This window comes from Pelodiscus sinensis, chromosome 1, assembly GCF_049634645.1.
Source record: "Pelodiscus sinensis isolate JC-2024 chromosome 1, ASM4963464v1, whole genome shotgun sequence".
Classification (NCBI taxonomy): Eukaryota; Metazoa; Chordata; order Testudines; family Trionychidae; genus Pelodiscus; species Pelodiscus sinensis.
Window position 1 is genome coordinate 233,277,255 of NC_134711.1, and position 15,547 is coordinate 233,292,801.

The following is a 15,547-nucleotide window of genomic DNA, read 5'->3' on the forward strand; positions in this document are numbered from 1 at the left end:
CTTGCACAAATCATTTGCGCAAGAGGGCCAGTGTAGAAAGCACAGTACTGTTTTGCACAAAAAAGCCCCGATGGCTAAAATGGCGATCGGGGCTTTTTTGCGTAAAACTGCATCTAGATTGGCACGGACGCTTTTCTGCAAAAAGTGCTTTTGCGGAAAAGTGTCCGTGCCAATCTAGATGCGCTTTTCCGAAAATGCTTTTAACGGAAAACTTTTCTTTTCATGCCAGTGTAGACGTAGCCTACATGCGTAGCTTAGTGAGAAGTGATACAGTCTGCAAATATCTGAAGGGGATGAATACAAGAGTGGCTAAGCTTTGAGCAAGGAGAGAATTTTTTAGAACTGGAGGACTTACCCAGCATTGCCCAGGTCCAGCTCAGGAGCAGGGAGAAGCCATGCAGGCTTCTCTGGGGCCAACCCAGAAGTGGGAAGAGACGATTGTGCAGGCCGGCTGGCTGTAGCTGCACTGGGTGGCCCAGCAGTGCTGAAGAGTGGGTGGGCTATGGTTCCTGTGGCAGGGGCCAGGGCAGCATTTCCTGGCCCTAGTGGTGCTCCCAAAGGGAGTCATGGTAGTGGGGCCACTGTGGCTTTTCCCTGCTCCTGGTCTGGCGCTGGGGCCAAGGAATAAGGGTTTGGGGGAGCTTTTCCCCACTCATGGTCCAGTGCTGGGGCCAAGGAATAGGGATTTTGGGGTAGAGGGGGCACTTACCTGGGGCCATTGGCAGGCAAGATGGCAAGCCCCAGCCAGGGCCGGATTAAGACCTTTAGAAGCCCTAAGCACTGAAAAGATTATGGTGCCCCCCCCCATATGTAATTCAAAATAAAAATAATACCATACCGTAAAATCTCATTTTTGTTTTTGTTTTGTGCCCCTGCTTTGCTGGTGCCGTAAGCACGTGCTTAGTCTGCCTACTGGGTAATCCAGCCCTGGCCCCAGCTGACCACCCCCTTCATGGTTGTATCTGATCCTCTGCTCACCCTCGCCCCTTTCGTGTTATGGAAAACAATTGAATTCCAGGCACATCCCATTTTCCTGGCACAACCAAACCTTGGCCTTGCTTTAAGTTAGGATAAAAGGAAGTTGCATACCAAACTTAGTGGTCCTAAGTCTTACTGTTTAGGAGGAGTTCTTGAAGAAACAGACTCACAAAACAGACAAACAGATGCACACATCTCTAATATATAAAATCATCCACCTGGGCATACCTGGATGAAAATAAAAGTAGGAAAATTGTCTGAATAGTATGCCAGATTCACTAAATATTAGATCCCTTGGCTGTGGAATAATCTCCAAGGGAAGTGATGGAGACATCATTGAATGAGACATTTTTTTAGAAGGTAGTATGCAATGTTGCATTAGAAATAAGATACACTAGAGCAACGTCAACATTGGCAAGATTTTGTGCAAATACTCTTTAATGCAAGAGTTTTTGCGTTAAGAGTATTTGCGCAAGAGAGCGTCTACATTGGCATATGCCTTTGCGCAAGAGATGTGCTTTTGCGCAAGAGCATCCATGCCAGTGTAGACGCTGTCTTGCGCAAGAGAGCTCTGATGGCCATTTTAACCATCGGGCTTTCTTGCGCAAGAAATTCATGTTGCCTGTCTACACTGACCTCTTGCGCAAGAACAGTTGCACAAGAGGTCTTATTCCTGAGCGGGAGCATCATAGTTCTTGTGCAAGAAGCACTGATTTCACACATTAGAATGTCAGTGTTCTTGCGCAAGAACTCCCCACCAGTGTAGACAGGCAGCATGTTTTTGCGCAAATGCGTCCGCTTTGGCGCAAGATCGCACCAATGTAGACACAGCCTAGATGATTTACTAGGACTACCTCAGCTGTTAATATTGTGATCATAAAGTGAGTGAAATATAACCATGTAAAGAAATGACGACTGGCATGCTATTAACAGACTTGCCCACTGAGTGGTAAAATCTTAGGTCCTGTTCTAAATTATGTTCAGATAATTATGTGAAATAATGATACCCAAAGGACATAGTGCTAGTCCAAGATTGAGCCAAATGAGGTGAGAGATGCTGATGATAGTGAAACATAAAAGTATGTAGAAATGGACCGGTAAGAAAGATGAGTACTATGATTTATGTGCTTTTATGCTTGCTGTGCACCTGTCCTAACTCTACTGATTGTTGTTAAGCATAGTTTTGTATTCAGCCTTCATGGTTACAATCCCAGGTTTCTGCTCCCCCTGCCAGCACCTGTCTGTCCTTCTATTTTAAGCCTCTTCACCTGGATTTATTGAAGTACCTGCATTTTTCTCATTGCCCCCAAGATCAAGTTGACCTGTTTGAATTCCTTTGAATTCTATCTGGTGTGCAGCACAATCACATGAGCAGGCTTGAGGTGGGGAAAGGGAATTTCCTCCTCTTCCTTAGGGTGGTTTTCCAGGTGGACAGGAAAGATTTCTCAGAATGTATTGGTCACATCCTGTTGCCAAGCATGTACAGAGCTCAGTTGTTGCAAATAGAGCCCTGCATAGCTAGAAATGTCTACCCATGGATGCTGGCTCCCAGGTGTGACAGGACCATGCTCCTTTCCATTGGTCACAGTGACTCTTGGGAGTAGAGCCTTGCACATCTGAAGATCCTGATGTCTATCTGCAGATATCTGCATCCGCAAGTACACATTTCTATCCATGCAGGGGTTAGAACTTTCCTTCTTCCCTTTGCAGGGCCTTATTCTCTTAATAGTAGTAAGTTAAAAGATGTTGTCTGTAATGGAAAATATGAAAAAAACCTGGGATCTGACAGTCTGGGTTCTATGCTGTTTGTGCAACATCACTAGTAATAAGGAGTCTTCAAGTGACATTCTGCTTTCCTTTACACTTGTGCTACTCCTGTCTTCAAATTTTGCCCTCAGTTACAGCCCCGTTGCTTTCAGCTTAAGTCTTTGTTATCTTAAGTGGAAGCCTTAGTCTTGCAGACAACCTCTACACTTGTACTTTTTTACGTGAATAACTCTATCTGGGTGCAAAGGTTCACTTTTGGGGACCAATATGTAAGACTAGGGTCTGATGCCTTGTTTACACTGGGGCTACGTCTAGACTGGCATGATTTTCCGGAAATGGTTTTAACGGAAAAGTTTTCCATTAAAAGCATTTTCGGAGAAGAGCGTCTAGATTGGCGTGGAGTTCGCGTTATAATGATGCGCTTTTGCGAAAAAGAGTACGTGCCAATCTAGACGTGCTTTTCCACAAAAAAGCCCCGATTGCCATTTTCGTGATCGGGGCTTTTTTGCGGAAAACAAATCTGGGCTGTCTACACTGACCCTTTTGCGCAAAAGTTTTGCGCAAAAGGGACTTTTGCCCGAATGGGAGCAGCATAGTATTTCCGCAAAAAGCACTGATTTCTTACAGTAGGAAGTCAGTGCTTTTGCGGAAATTCAAGCGGCCAGTGTAGACAGCTGGCAAGTTTTTCCGGGAAAGCAGCTGATTTTCCGGAAAAACTGGCCAGGCTAGACACAGCCTGGATGTTTGCCATGATTACAGCCATTAGTAGCCAAGCAAAGGTATAGGGTTGCCAACTTTGTAATATTTAAAAATCAGACACACCACCAACAGTTCCAGAACCTCTTCCATCCCACCCCTTCCTCAAGGCCACTGTTCACTGCTTTTTCTCTCTTCTCCCTCCCTTTCCCTCTTACCAGGTCAGAAGGAATTTGAAGAGCTGAGGATGAGAGCTGAAGCTGCTTGTCACAGGTAGGAGACCCTGGCTGAGTCAGGGCTGGTGTAGGCAATGACCCAATATCTTCCCACCTCCCTCACCCACAGAAATCAGACTTTGGATGCCATGTCAGTAAATCTGACCAGATGCTGTTAGGTCCCCTTTTCAATTTGACTTTCTTGTTGAAAATCTAGCACCTGGCCACTGTACAGTGGTGTAGCTGCACTGGTGAAAATCACTGTTGTTCACATTGGTGGTGCTTACCTTTGCTTGAAAAAGAAGGCTGAATCTGAAGACAGTTTATCCCATCTACACTACGGTGTTGCATCAGTGCAGTTATACTGTAGGCTGGCCACCCAGGGCTACAACTAGGCAAATCCCCAATGAGGACAAGTTCCATTGGTGTGTGAAACCAGAAAGAATCCAGCTCACTTTCCCATAACTGCATTGGCTCTGCATTGCCAACAGCTGTAAAGACTAATAAAAGCTATTTTTTAAATCACTAAAGTAAATAGATACAACTCTAGATAGTGGATACACACTGGAAGCAGAGGAAGCAGGTGTCATTTTTACATAGCTACTTTTCAGAGCAGAATTGCACTTTAATGATCATTTTTAATTTGAAGGCAGTACTTTGTAAAAAAAAGTGAAGTGTTTATAAAATTCATTTGATCCAGCTGGAGCTTGCACGTCCTCTTTAACATTTTCTTTTATTATTTAAAAATCTTAATTATCTGAGACAAAATTGGTAAGGAAATCTGCAGAATCTGGGGATTCCACAGGGCTCTATCTGCAAGCACTCATGCTATTCACTGCTGCCAAATAGAAATGTGCCAACATTGAAATACCCACCCACTCCCTGCTGCTGCAGCAAACTAATAAGCACATTGACTACATCCATTTGAAGAAAAATGCTGTTCTTTTAATCTTTACATCCTGTAAGCTTTAGATTTCTGATTGTGAGTGATGTCATGTTTATCACACATCAGATGGTGCAAAAGCTACTTGACACACCTCAGTTCATTAGGTATTTTTAAAAATGCTTTTAAGAGTGCCAGCTAGTGGAAGTAGCAGAATATCATCATTGTCTGCAGGTTGTCATGTACCTTTTCTGTGTCAGTACCAGCACTAATGAATCAGAGGCCTCTGAAATCAGAACAATTTGTTTGTTTGTTTGGTGGGGAGAAGTGCTGGTCAGGTTCACCAGTTAACCTGGATAATTCTGAAGCCAGCTGCTCCAGTAATAACTGACAAACTTATTTAATGTCTTTCACAATATTTCCATACTAAATCATTCTGACAAGACTTGCATTATACCTATTATGATATATAAAATTATGTTTTTAAATTAAGACCAAATGACTATATTCTAATTTAAACACAAGTTGACCATCTTCAAAATCTGTGTTATAGAAAAGGTCAGACTAGATCTGTAGAGTTAATTGAGGTAAGTGTACCCTTGGGGGTACTTGGAGATCTTCTGGGAGGTACATCTATTCATCTAGAGGTTTGCCTAGTTTAAAACAGGCTACATAAAAAAGCAGTAGCACAGTTTGTACAAACTGAAATTTCATGCAGATGATGTATTTATACTGATGTATAAGGAAATAGTGAGGGAGGCACTGGACACCAACGGGCACTGAGCCCATGGATGTTGATGATGATATATGAGACACTGAAATGTAAATACAATATTTAAATTCCAATTGATTTATAAAATGAGAAAGTAAACAGTTTTTCAGTAATAGTATGCTGTAACACTTTTGTATTTTTATGTCTAATTTTCTAAGCATCTTAGAGTCTGCAAGGGGGTAGGTAGTCAGGAAAGGCTGAGAGGCACTGGACTAGATGATCATAATGGCCCTTCATGATCTTAAAATCTGTATCCTAAACATTTCATAGAATCATAGGACTGGAAGGGACCTCGAGAGGTCATCCAGTCCAGCCCCCCGCCCTCAAGGCAGGACCAAGCTCCATCTACACCATCCCTGACAGATGTCTATCTAACCTGTTCTTAAATATCTCCAGAGAGGGAGATTCCTCCACCTCCCTTGGCAATTTATTCCAATATTTGACCACCCTGACAGATAGGAATTTTTTCCTAATGTCCAATCTAAACCTCCCCTGCTGCACTTTAAGCCCATTACTCCTTGTCCTGTCCTCAGAAACCAAGAGGAACAAATTTTCTCCTTCCTCCTTGTGACACCCTTTTAGATATTTGAAAACCGCTATCATGTCCCCCCTTAATCTTCTTTTTTTCCAAACTAAGTCTATGAAAGTTGGAGCTGGAGCTGGGCTGATTCATGATGCATAAATATGTTTGTTGACTATGAGGCGTTTCAGGATGTATCAGAAGCACAGAATGTGGCTTTTAGTTATTCATCAGGCTCTGGACTGGAAGCTCAGAGAGCCAGCTCCTTCCTACGTGCCTGAATCGCAGCCAGGCCGTGTGCCCGTGAAATTGCGCTCTTTGTTTTGCTGCTTGGGGGAGTGGGGGGGGAGCAAGGAGGCTCTGCGGGGGTCCCGCAGGGCACTTGAATAGTGCCCCCAGCGCCCCCGCGGCAGGCCAGGGAGTCGTGAGGAGACACCTCCCCAGAGCAGGGAGCTGCGATGGGTCACGACTTGCCTCTGGCTGTTCCCCCAGCGCCCCGCATGGCCCCCTACAGCGCCCTGGCGGCGCGCTGTGCGGCTGGGCAGCGCCTGGAGGGGGCGCGACCCCCGGGCGCTCGCGGGGCTGTTCCCAGGGTACAAATCACCTTGCAGCTTCCCGCGCTGGGCGGGTTTCTCCCTCCCGAGCTCAGCCCCTGCGCCGCCTCCGGCCGCTTCCCGGGCCGCCGCGTCCCTGCTGCACCGCTGTAAGTGGCCTTCGCCCGAGCCGGCTTTTGTAGCGGGGGGGTGGGAAGGGCGGCTGCGGAAAGGGCTGGGGCCGGTGTGGGGCGGGCGGTGTCGCTGCCCGGGGGGGCGAGTTCCTCTCCCGTCTCCGCACGAGGAGGCCTTTCCCCTGCAGCGCCGGGGGGGCTGTGCTGGGGGAGTGCCCCGAAGCGCCCCTCTTCCCTGGGGCGGACCTGGGCGCAGCAGCCGCCTCTGCCCCTGTGCAGAACCCGGGGGGAGCTCGCTGCTGCTAGCGACCCGCGCAAAGCCTCCCGCGGAGCCAAGACATTCCCCTGCTCCGTGCCGCTCGCTCGCTCGCTCGCTGCCAGGGGGGCCGTGCAAAGGGGGCTGGGGGCGGTGGGGCTGCGCAACCCCCAGTTTGACCATTACACAGTTAAAACTAGGAGAACGGCCATACTGGCTCACACCCAACGTCCATCTCACCCAGTATCCGGTCTTCCTACAGTTGTTTTCCTTCTGCTTCTAGTGCCAGCTGTCTCGCTTTAAAAATCCCATTTAACTCAATAATAAACTGTGGTCACTATAGAGGTGATGAATACAAGGAGAGGAGCTCTGGGAGTTTTCTGTCCTGTACCTTTGTTTTCCTTCAGTCACTGATGTTAATGCTGATGGGAAAAGTTAGTAAAATGAAGCCCGGTGACAAAGTTGGTTGTTGGCTGTGGGTAACCTTTCCATGTGTTGCAGTGCTCATCACATTTTTCCCTAGCTTTTAGGGGCCTGATCCATCTCCCTGACCTAAATGAGCCATTTGGATGATGCCAGAGATCAGCCTTTGTGCCAAGAGTACACCTCAGATGAGTAATTTTAATACTCATCACTAAAAATACCCATTTGGTAATAATTTATACCCCAATTCTGTCACTCTCACTTATGCTGAATCAGATCTGCCTTGGGACCTGGCCATAGGACTCAGGATGGCCGCCTCAGGCCCTGTGCTTTGGAAGGCCTTGCAGTGGCTGACTGAACCGTCCTATAGACAAATCCCAGGTTGGCCCAGAATGAATATGGAGTAGGGGAGGAAGGTTCTGGGCCACTCTGGATCCCGTTGCCAAAGTGAGGAGGGGGGCAACCCCTTGCTGCTGCCTGACCCGCGCTCTCGCAGTCCACTGTGCTCTGCTTCACCACAGCAGCAGGAAGCAGAGTTCCCTGGCCCTAGGGCACTCTGTTTCCTGCTGCTGTAGAGAAGCAGGGTGCAATGGGCTGGGCGCAATGTTCCCAGTAAGTTGAGTTCTTGGGCAGCCTCCCACGGAAGATTCAAATGCGGTCCAGCTGATTAGCAGAATGCCCATAGCAGCGCCCAGCAAGCAGCATGTGTTTCTATGGTGGTGCACATCTGTACATGCCTGGATGCACATAACAAAATTTATTTTGCAAAAAATAAAGGAACATTGGCTGGGAGAGGGCAGCCTGGAATTTGTTCTAGCCGGTTTGGTATTCCAAAGAGGGGAGAAAATCAATTATAGTCTTTTTTCCCCCCGTCACTCCCATTGGTAGTGCACAAGAGGACCTGAGTGGGGGACAGGATACCAGCACCACTATAGTCAAGGTGGACCGAGGAGCCAGTGAATAGATATACCAGACAGTGAGGAAAGGGACCCCCAGCAATTACCCAGTCTGACTGTGCTCAGAGAAAAATGAATGTAATTTTTGCTAGACTGACAATAAATCTAGTTTATATCTTTCTTTTTTCCCTTAACCTCTGTTTTAATATGTGGATTCCTTGTACACAGCTTCATTGTGCATGATTTTACTTGTGGAGAAATTTAAATGCTCATCTTCTGCTTTTCCAGTCTGCTCCTGAGAGAGTCAATGTGCCAATGATTTCCTCAGGCTGTGCTCCCATTTTTAAAGGTTAAGTCATTCACTGGCTTAGGTGATCAGTGAGAGATGGACCAAGGAATTCTCAATACCAGCAGCATGAAGGATGTTTCATTGCAAATGGCAAGAAAAAAATTGAAATCAGTTTAGATTATAGAAAATTCATAGAAAGGAAAAAGATCCAAACCTGCTCCTCACAACAGTCAGATTTGCTTTATGGAACTATGCCACGCTGGGAAGTGGCATCTGCAGGCAAAGGGGCCACAGGTCGCTGCTTCCCACAGCTCTCAATGGCTGGAACTAACGAACTACAGCCATTGAAAGCTGTGGGGAGCGGTGCCTGTGGATACAAAATGTCTCGTGTCCCACAATCAAAGTAGTTTGATGGGCTGTGTGTAGGCTGTAGGTTGCCCACCACTGTGCTAGAGACAGCCAAAAATATAGTCCTCCAAAGTCAGTACATAAAGAAGCAACAGACTCTGCTCAGAAATAACTTTGAGGGGGATTAGAAGCCACAAATAAAGGGAGGAAAATACCTTGGGATGCCCAGAAACAGTACCCACCCAGACCAGTACAAGCGGGTCAAGAGAGGGCTATGCTAATCTGGAATAAAGAAATGAAATACAGGAGCATGAAATAATGCCATTGGCGTGGCAGACTATTTCACAGCAGATGGCTTTCTCCAGCAAGGAACACCATATGCATTCTTCTTAGACATTTCCTGCAATGGTCTGCTGAGCTAAATGCATGATACCAGCTGTCTTTCAAAAAGACCCAAAGAATTCTGGGGTTGCATACTTTGAAGCCATAAGAGATAACTAAAGAGAACCACTGTGTATCACCACAATCCCCTTAGAAAAATATAAACATGGACTTCAGAATAGACACAGCTGCTGATATAATGGTCATTTTAGAATTACTTTAGAGGAGGATGAAAGCACCAAAAAGATATTCAAGAGCCAAAAAGATATTGAAAGGACCAGGATGGTCCCGAATAAACATGAAAGGAAAAAATGTGACCCTTTTAAAACTCTGAGCAAAATCTACAGCTGAAGAGATGTTGATGGAACATCTGTACTGTAGTAGACAGTTGAAACAGTGCATAGGCCTCCTGCCCAGCAGTGGCAGCATAGCTTTAGGTCTGATTAAAGTTAATGAACATGAGTTGCTAACAGGGCAGTTTTGTGAAGGAGTTCTTCAGGTGAAGGAGGAGCAATTATGTAACCCATGGGGTGAGTGATTGTCTGTAGTGTGCGTGTCTGTGTTTGCTGCTTGCCTGAAAGTTACTATGTGTGGAGCTTGTTTGTTTGGAGGACCATGTGCTAAGGCTAGCAGCCTGTTTGAAGGCTGAAAGCTTCTTAACAAAGTTATGATACCTAATCCCTTTAATGCCCATCAAGCCTTAAGCAGGGGGCAAGCCTGTAGACCCCTCTGAGAAAGCTGCTACTGGGCTGCTCTGGTTCGCTTACTTACCGGCTCTGCAGCCCCGGAGACTTGTGGCTCCCATGGGCTGCGATTCACCATTTGCAGCCAAGGGGAGCTGCGGGAAGCAGCATGACCGGAATGGTGATAGTAACTGCGAAATGCTAAGGGAGATTAGAGAGGCTATAAACATAAAAAACCTCATTAATAATGGTGGATTTCAGCTATCACTGTATTGACTGGATACAGACCATCCTCACCATAAGTTCAAGATACCTTAAAAAAAACCATCTTAAAACACGGAATTTATTTTCCTGGGACTGACTTCCATTTTGCACTTTTAAGTCGCAAAAAAAAAAAAAAAGTTGGAAATGGGAGGACTTACAAAGCATCGGTTCCTACAAGCATCAATGACTACTGCAGAACAGATGTATTCTGGGGCGACTTATAGCAGGGATGCCCTGTACACGTTACCTCAGGACAGGATGCAGAGATAAAGTTTCTGGACACCTTAAATGACTGCTTCTTGGAGTGGCTGGTTCTGGAACCCACAAGAGGAGAGGCAATTTGTGATTTAGTCTGACCTAAGTGGAGTGCAGAATTTGGTCCAAGAGGTGAATATAACTGAACCACTTGGAAATAGTGACCATAATATAATTACATTTAATATCTCTATGGTGGGAAAAATACCAGAGCTGCCCAACACGGTAGCATTTTATTTCAGAAAAGGGAACTACAGAATTACCAGATATGCTACAGAAAAATTTGTAGTGTAGACCTGCCCTGAGATATAATTTGGTCCTTGTTTCTTTCTTTGGTCAGGAGAAGTGGGGAGAGAGGGAAGATTGGAGGAATAATCTGAGTTACCTTGTGGGTCTGGGCTGCTCCTGGGGCAGTGTAACTAAGCAACAGGCAGTGCATACATCTTGTGGTAAAACCAAATCTAGCTCCTGGATATTAGCTCACATCAAAGGCTTGCTATAATTTGGTGCCACTCAAAATACTTCATGGCCCAGAGGCTATATTTAACACAGGTGGCCCTTATCGCTGGCTATATGTAAGTACCTTGTTGAATATACTCTTGGCTAATATTTAACCAAGCACATTTAGTGAATAACTGATGTTTCATTTTATAACAAGAAGCTTTTAGTACCAAAAGGTTAAGTGGTTCGTTCAAATATTGCCCATGTATCTCTGCCATTTAATTTTTTAAAAAAAATTAATTTGCCCCTCTTGTGGCCAAGTCTGACAGGCAATGGATAAAAATAATAGTGGGTTACAGCAGTTTGCTGCCATGACATCATTTTACTGGCATTCAGCAGATAGATTTTTTTTAAACATTTCCTCTATAGACTATTTTATCAGCATGGGTCCTCATTCAGCCTAATCATAACCTGGTAATAGGTCATCCTGCAATGGGAATTATTGATTGGTTAGGTCTGAAGCATTTGTTCTAAGAAGTATGAAGGGATTTTTTTGGAGGGTGGGAAGCATTCATGATATTCAGATAGCATCAAAAACAGCAGCTATAAAGAGGGCCTAATTCTTAGCATTCATTTTTTCCAACAGAGACCATAGCTCAGAAGCCACAGGTGAGGAGGAGACAGGGTGGAGCGGGGATGGAAAAAAATCAGTTGTCTGAATGCAGGTAAAATAATGTGATGTGAGCAGTTTCCCATAACCTGCCATTGTTTTTATCCAGTGCCTCTCAGCCTTGGTCACAACATTGTCAAATTAACTTCTAAAAACAGTGTTTCTTGGTTTACTCTACTCTAAATATCAAGATTCATAACAACTTATTATTTATTAGTATGTTCTGCTTGCTGGTGATGGGTGGGAAGGGGAAATGCACCAGATCTATTGACGATGTACTGTTCTGTTTTGGTCTTTTGTCAAATGAGCAGCTATTTCATGAACTTGCCTTCTGAACCCTGCAGTTATAGCCTGTTTGTTTTCATATAAAACAGTAACAGTCTCTATAATAACCCCTGTGCTGTTGCCACTCCAGTGTTGCCCAATGACATGCAGTGTAAACTATTTGTTCAGTCTGTTAGTACTTTAGCAATACCTGTACCGGTTGTACTTCCCTGCAAGGGCACCATTTTGGGACAACAGGGGGGGCAGCAGCCATGCATACTGGAATGCTGCTTGCTTTTCTTCCTGTTCCTCTGAATATTGGGGAGCAGGGGGAAACTACACGGCTTGTGTCCATGCCTTTCACTCCTAGTGAGTGAAGGGAAGAGCAGAGAAGTAATTCACAAAATATGTGTAGTTTCTCCTCACTCCCCGATAGTCAGGGGAACGGGAAGAAAAGCAAGCTGTGTCCCAGTACACATGGCTGCTGCCCTTCCCCCCCACTCTCCTGAAATGGCGCTCTTGCCTCCCTGGTCTGGCACCCTTGGGACCTGATTGGCAGGGATTTTGGTAGGGGAGGCTGTCCTGTGCATGCCGTGATGTGGGCGGAGGGGGGTGAAGGGGGGAGTGAGCGTATAGGAGGGGACTGAGGACAGAGGCTTCAGCAGTGTACAGTGCAAACTAAGCACCAAATGGGAAGGGTGGGGGGGAGGGAACCAACCATATCCACCTTACACACACCATCTCTGTCCAGAGGCTACCAAGGCACTGGATAACTCTACTTTTTTTTTTTTTTTTTGGCAGACAGCTTCGCAGTTAGCTGACAGGAGCACCGAATCTAATTCCTATATAAAAGAAAGAAAAAATAAATGAATAAATATTAGACCCACTCAGCTCTAACACTAACATATGCTGACATCTTGTGGCAAGTCACTTAAGTCAGTGGTCCCCAAACTGTTTTATACCACGGACTGGCAAACCCATTCACAAACCTTTGGCTGATGCCACATGGTGGGCGGCTGCCACAGCTGAAGCCGGCAGTTCGTGGGGCTCTGGGGACAGGGTCTGGGTACACCCTGGCTCCCTGAGCCCCCCAGTGCTAGTTGGGAACCGCTGACTTAAGGGACACTGGATAGCCTTACAATTTTAATGTATATTCTTACTTTGTTACTAACTCTGTGGAGAGAGTGACCCCATCAGGACTCCTGGGCTCTATCTCAGCTCTGGAAGGGGAGTGGGGTCTAGTGGGTTACAGCAAGGGGGCAGATACATTTCAGCTCTAGATAAGAACACCAGAATGGCCATACTGGATCAGAGCAAAGGTCCTTCTCACCTAGTATCCTGTCTTCCAACAGTGGCCAATGCCAGGTGTTTCAGAAGGAATAAGCAGAAGAGGCAATCATCATGATCCATCCCCTGTCGCCCATTCCTAGCTTCTGGCAAACGGAGACTAGGGACATGGTACCATCGCTGCCCATTGTGGCTAGTAGCCATTGATCAACTTGTCCTCCTTGAACTTATTTTGTTCCTATTGGAACCCTATTATAGTTTGGGCCTCTCCACCATCTCTTGGCAAAGAGTTCCACAAGTTGATTGTGAAAAAATAATTTATTTTGTTTGTTTTTAAATCTGCTGCCTATAAATTTAATTGGTTCAGCTTCTTGTGTTATGTTAGTGAAGGAATAAATAACATCTGCCTTTGTGTTTTGTGAGATCCCTTTGCAACTTTTTGCAGTCAGGTTTAGATTAGTTCCTGTTCACCTCTTTTTCAAGAACATTTATAAGTTTAACACACTAATCCAAATGCAGCACAACACTCATTCCTATTCCCCCCTTTCCTGTATCTTGTAAGTAGAGTGCCCAGCAAGATTTTCATGATAATCTAAAGATCCTTCAATTACTTGACTGCCCAGCCTTTTGTTATTCTTATTCACCTCCTTTCCATTTTTTATAACAAACTCCCTACCCCAAAGGCAAAGCTGCAAGTAGCTCAAACTCTGTTGCATTTAAGAACTGCCTCTAGAGCCAAGCAGCCCTCAAGTATGAAATCCAGGGGCTCCAATTTTGGGAGGAGGGCTACTGTCCCACCCCCCATAAATGGCATCCTCGCTGACCGGTCTCAAAGCAGGGAATATACTGGACCAGGTGAAATCAATTCTGACCCCTCTGCTGCTACCAGCTGCAGGGCTCCATGCTGCCAGCAACAGAGGGGCCAGCATTGTTCAACAAGCAGGGACTGGGGGAGGGTAGATGTAGAGCCCCAGGAGTGCAGTGCTCATCTGTGGCACCCCTGAACCTCTGAGGGTATGTAGGCATTCGAACTTGCAAATGAAGCCCAGGATTTAAATATCCCGGGATTTAAACCTCCTTGCAGGAGGAATAACGGTAGTTCGAATTAGGAGCTTTAATTCGAACTACCTAGTCCGTGCCGTGTGAAGCCGCGGGCAAGTAGTTCGAATACAGGGCATTTAAAAATGGCATCACCCGGGAACATGCAAATGAAGCCCGGATATTTAAATCCCAGGCTTCATTTGCAAGTTTGAATGCCTACATTAGCCACCCTAGTTCGAACTAGGGTAGCAGTGTAAACATACCTTGAGAGAACAGGGGAGGAGTTGCTGTGCGTGGGGTCCAGCTTTTCCCCATGAGTATTCCAGCCCAGGAGGACCCATGACAATGCCAGATCACAAATGTTGCCAGGCTTTGGAAGTCTGGACCATAGAGGTGGAACCTGTATTGATCTTTAATAGAGTATGAGGACTACTTACCTCCCTTCATCATTTAAATGGGATTCTGATACTTCTCCCTTGTGTTTTCCATGTGAAATCCTTTATGCCAGTGACTAATTATGATCTCCCTTGCAACTTCACATCTCTGGAAGACAGATGTTGCTTACCAGAGCAATGCAATACCAAGAGAAATATGGCTTTGATTTAGAGGTAGGAGTGAGAGGGAAGAAAGGAATTGAAGGGGAAGGAGATCAAATCATATTCTTTGGATGATGTTGGGTTTCTACTTAAAAGGCTGCATTTGTCTGTTGGTAAAGTGTGATATGGTTTCCTTGCCTTATAATTAAGCCTAAAATGTTAAAGTATTTTTCCTGTATACGTATACTGTGTTTTTTAATATATAAGGTCGAGTGGGGGCTTCTTTAAGGTCTTTCTGTTTCTTATTTACACCAGTTTAGACTAGGGTTGTAAAATCCGGTTTAAATGGTTAATCGGTTAAACATATTGTTTAACCGATTAAAGTGGGAGCTGGGTACACGACTGTAGCAGTACCCCCTGCCACAGGCAGGGGCTGCACGGGCTAGGTTGGAGCAGCCCTTGCCACGGGCAAGGGTTACTTCAGCATACTACTGGAGCAATCCTGTCTGTGGTGAGCAGCCCCTGTCCGTTTGTGTAACCCGCACACCTCGTGTGGGTCACTGACCAGTGCAGTGGCACGTAGACCACTTACAGCAACAGATAAGAACAAGAGACCTCCACAGCCTAGGATGAGAAACAGCAGCCTAGGATGAGAAACAGCAGGCTTTATAGCTCAAGCTGTAGAGGCTCCTGTATTAAGCCCTGTGGTGGTTACATTTGTGCAGTTGGGTCCAAGCTCATTGTGTCTGGGGGAGGTGTTATTGCACTAAATATGTTTAATTAATAATACACATCCCTATTTATTTTTTCTATCACTACAGCACTATAATTTCAGAAGTAAGGAAGGGGTATAAAATCCACTTTTTCCTTAGAAACAGGCTTTTTTTTTAACTTACATCACTGTAAATTAAGAGTGACTCCACTGTAGATAAGGCGCGCGCACACACACGCACACACACACACACACACACACACACACACACACACACACCCTCAGAACTGAGAATTTTTAAAG

At 45.5% G+C, this 15,547-nt stretch overlaps 1 protein-coding gene across 9 annotated transcripts in view; it reads left to right on the forward strand.

Moving 5' to 3' along the window:
• Nucleotides 1-6,336: 6,336 nt before the first annotated feature.
• GPR45 (G protein-coupled receptor 45) overlaps nt 6,337-15,547 on the forward strand; it is a 33,531-nt gene continuing 24,320 nt past the window's right edge. For 4 of the 9 annotated variants that reach the window (XM_075917579.1, XM_075917589.1, XM_075917614.1 and 1 more), the window contains exons 1-2: nt 6,337-6,534; nt 11,381-11,459. The gene's annotated coding sequence lies outside the window, so the exon portion shown is untranslated. The remainder of the gene's footprint in view (nt 6,535-11,380; nt 11,460-15,547) is intronic. The other 5 variants (XM_075917597.1, XM_075917606.1, XM_075917623.1 and 2 more) reach the window with 2 other exon arrangements.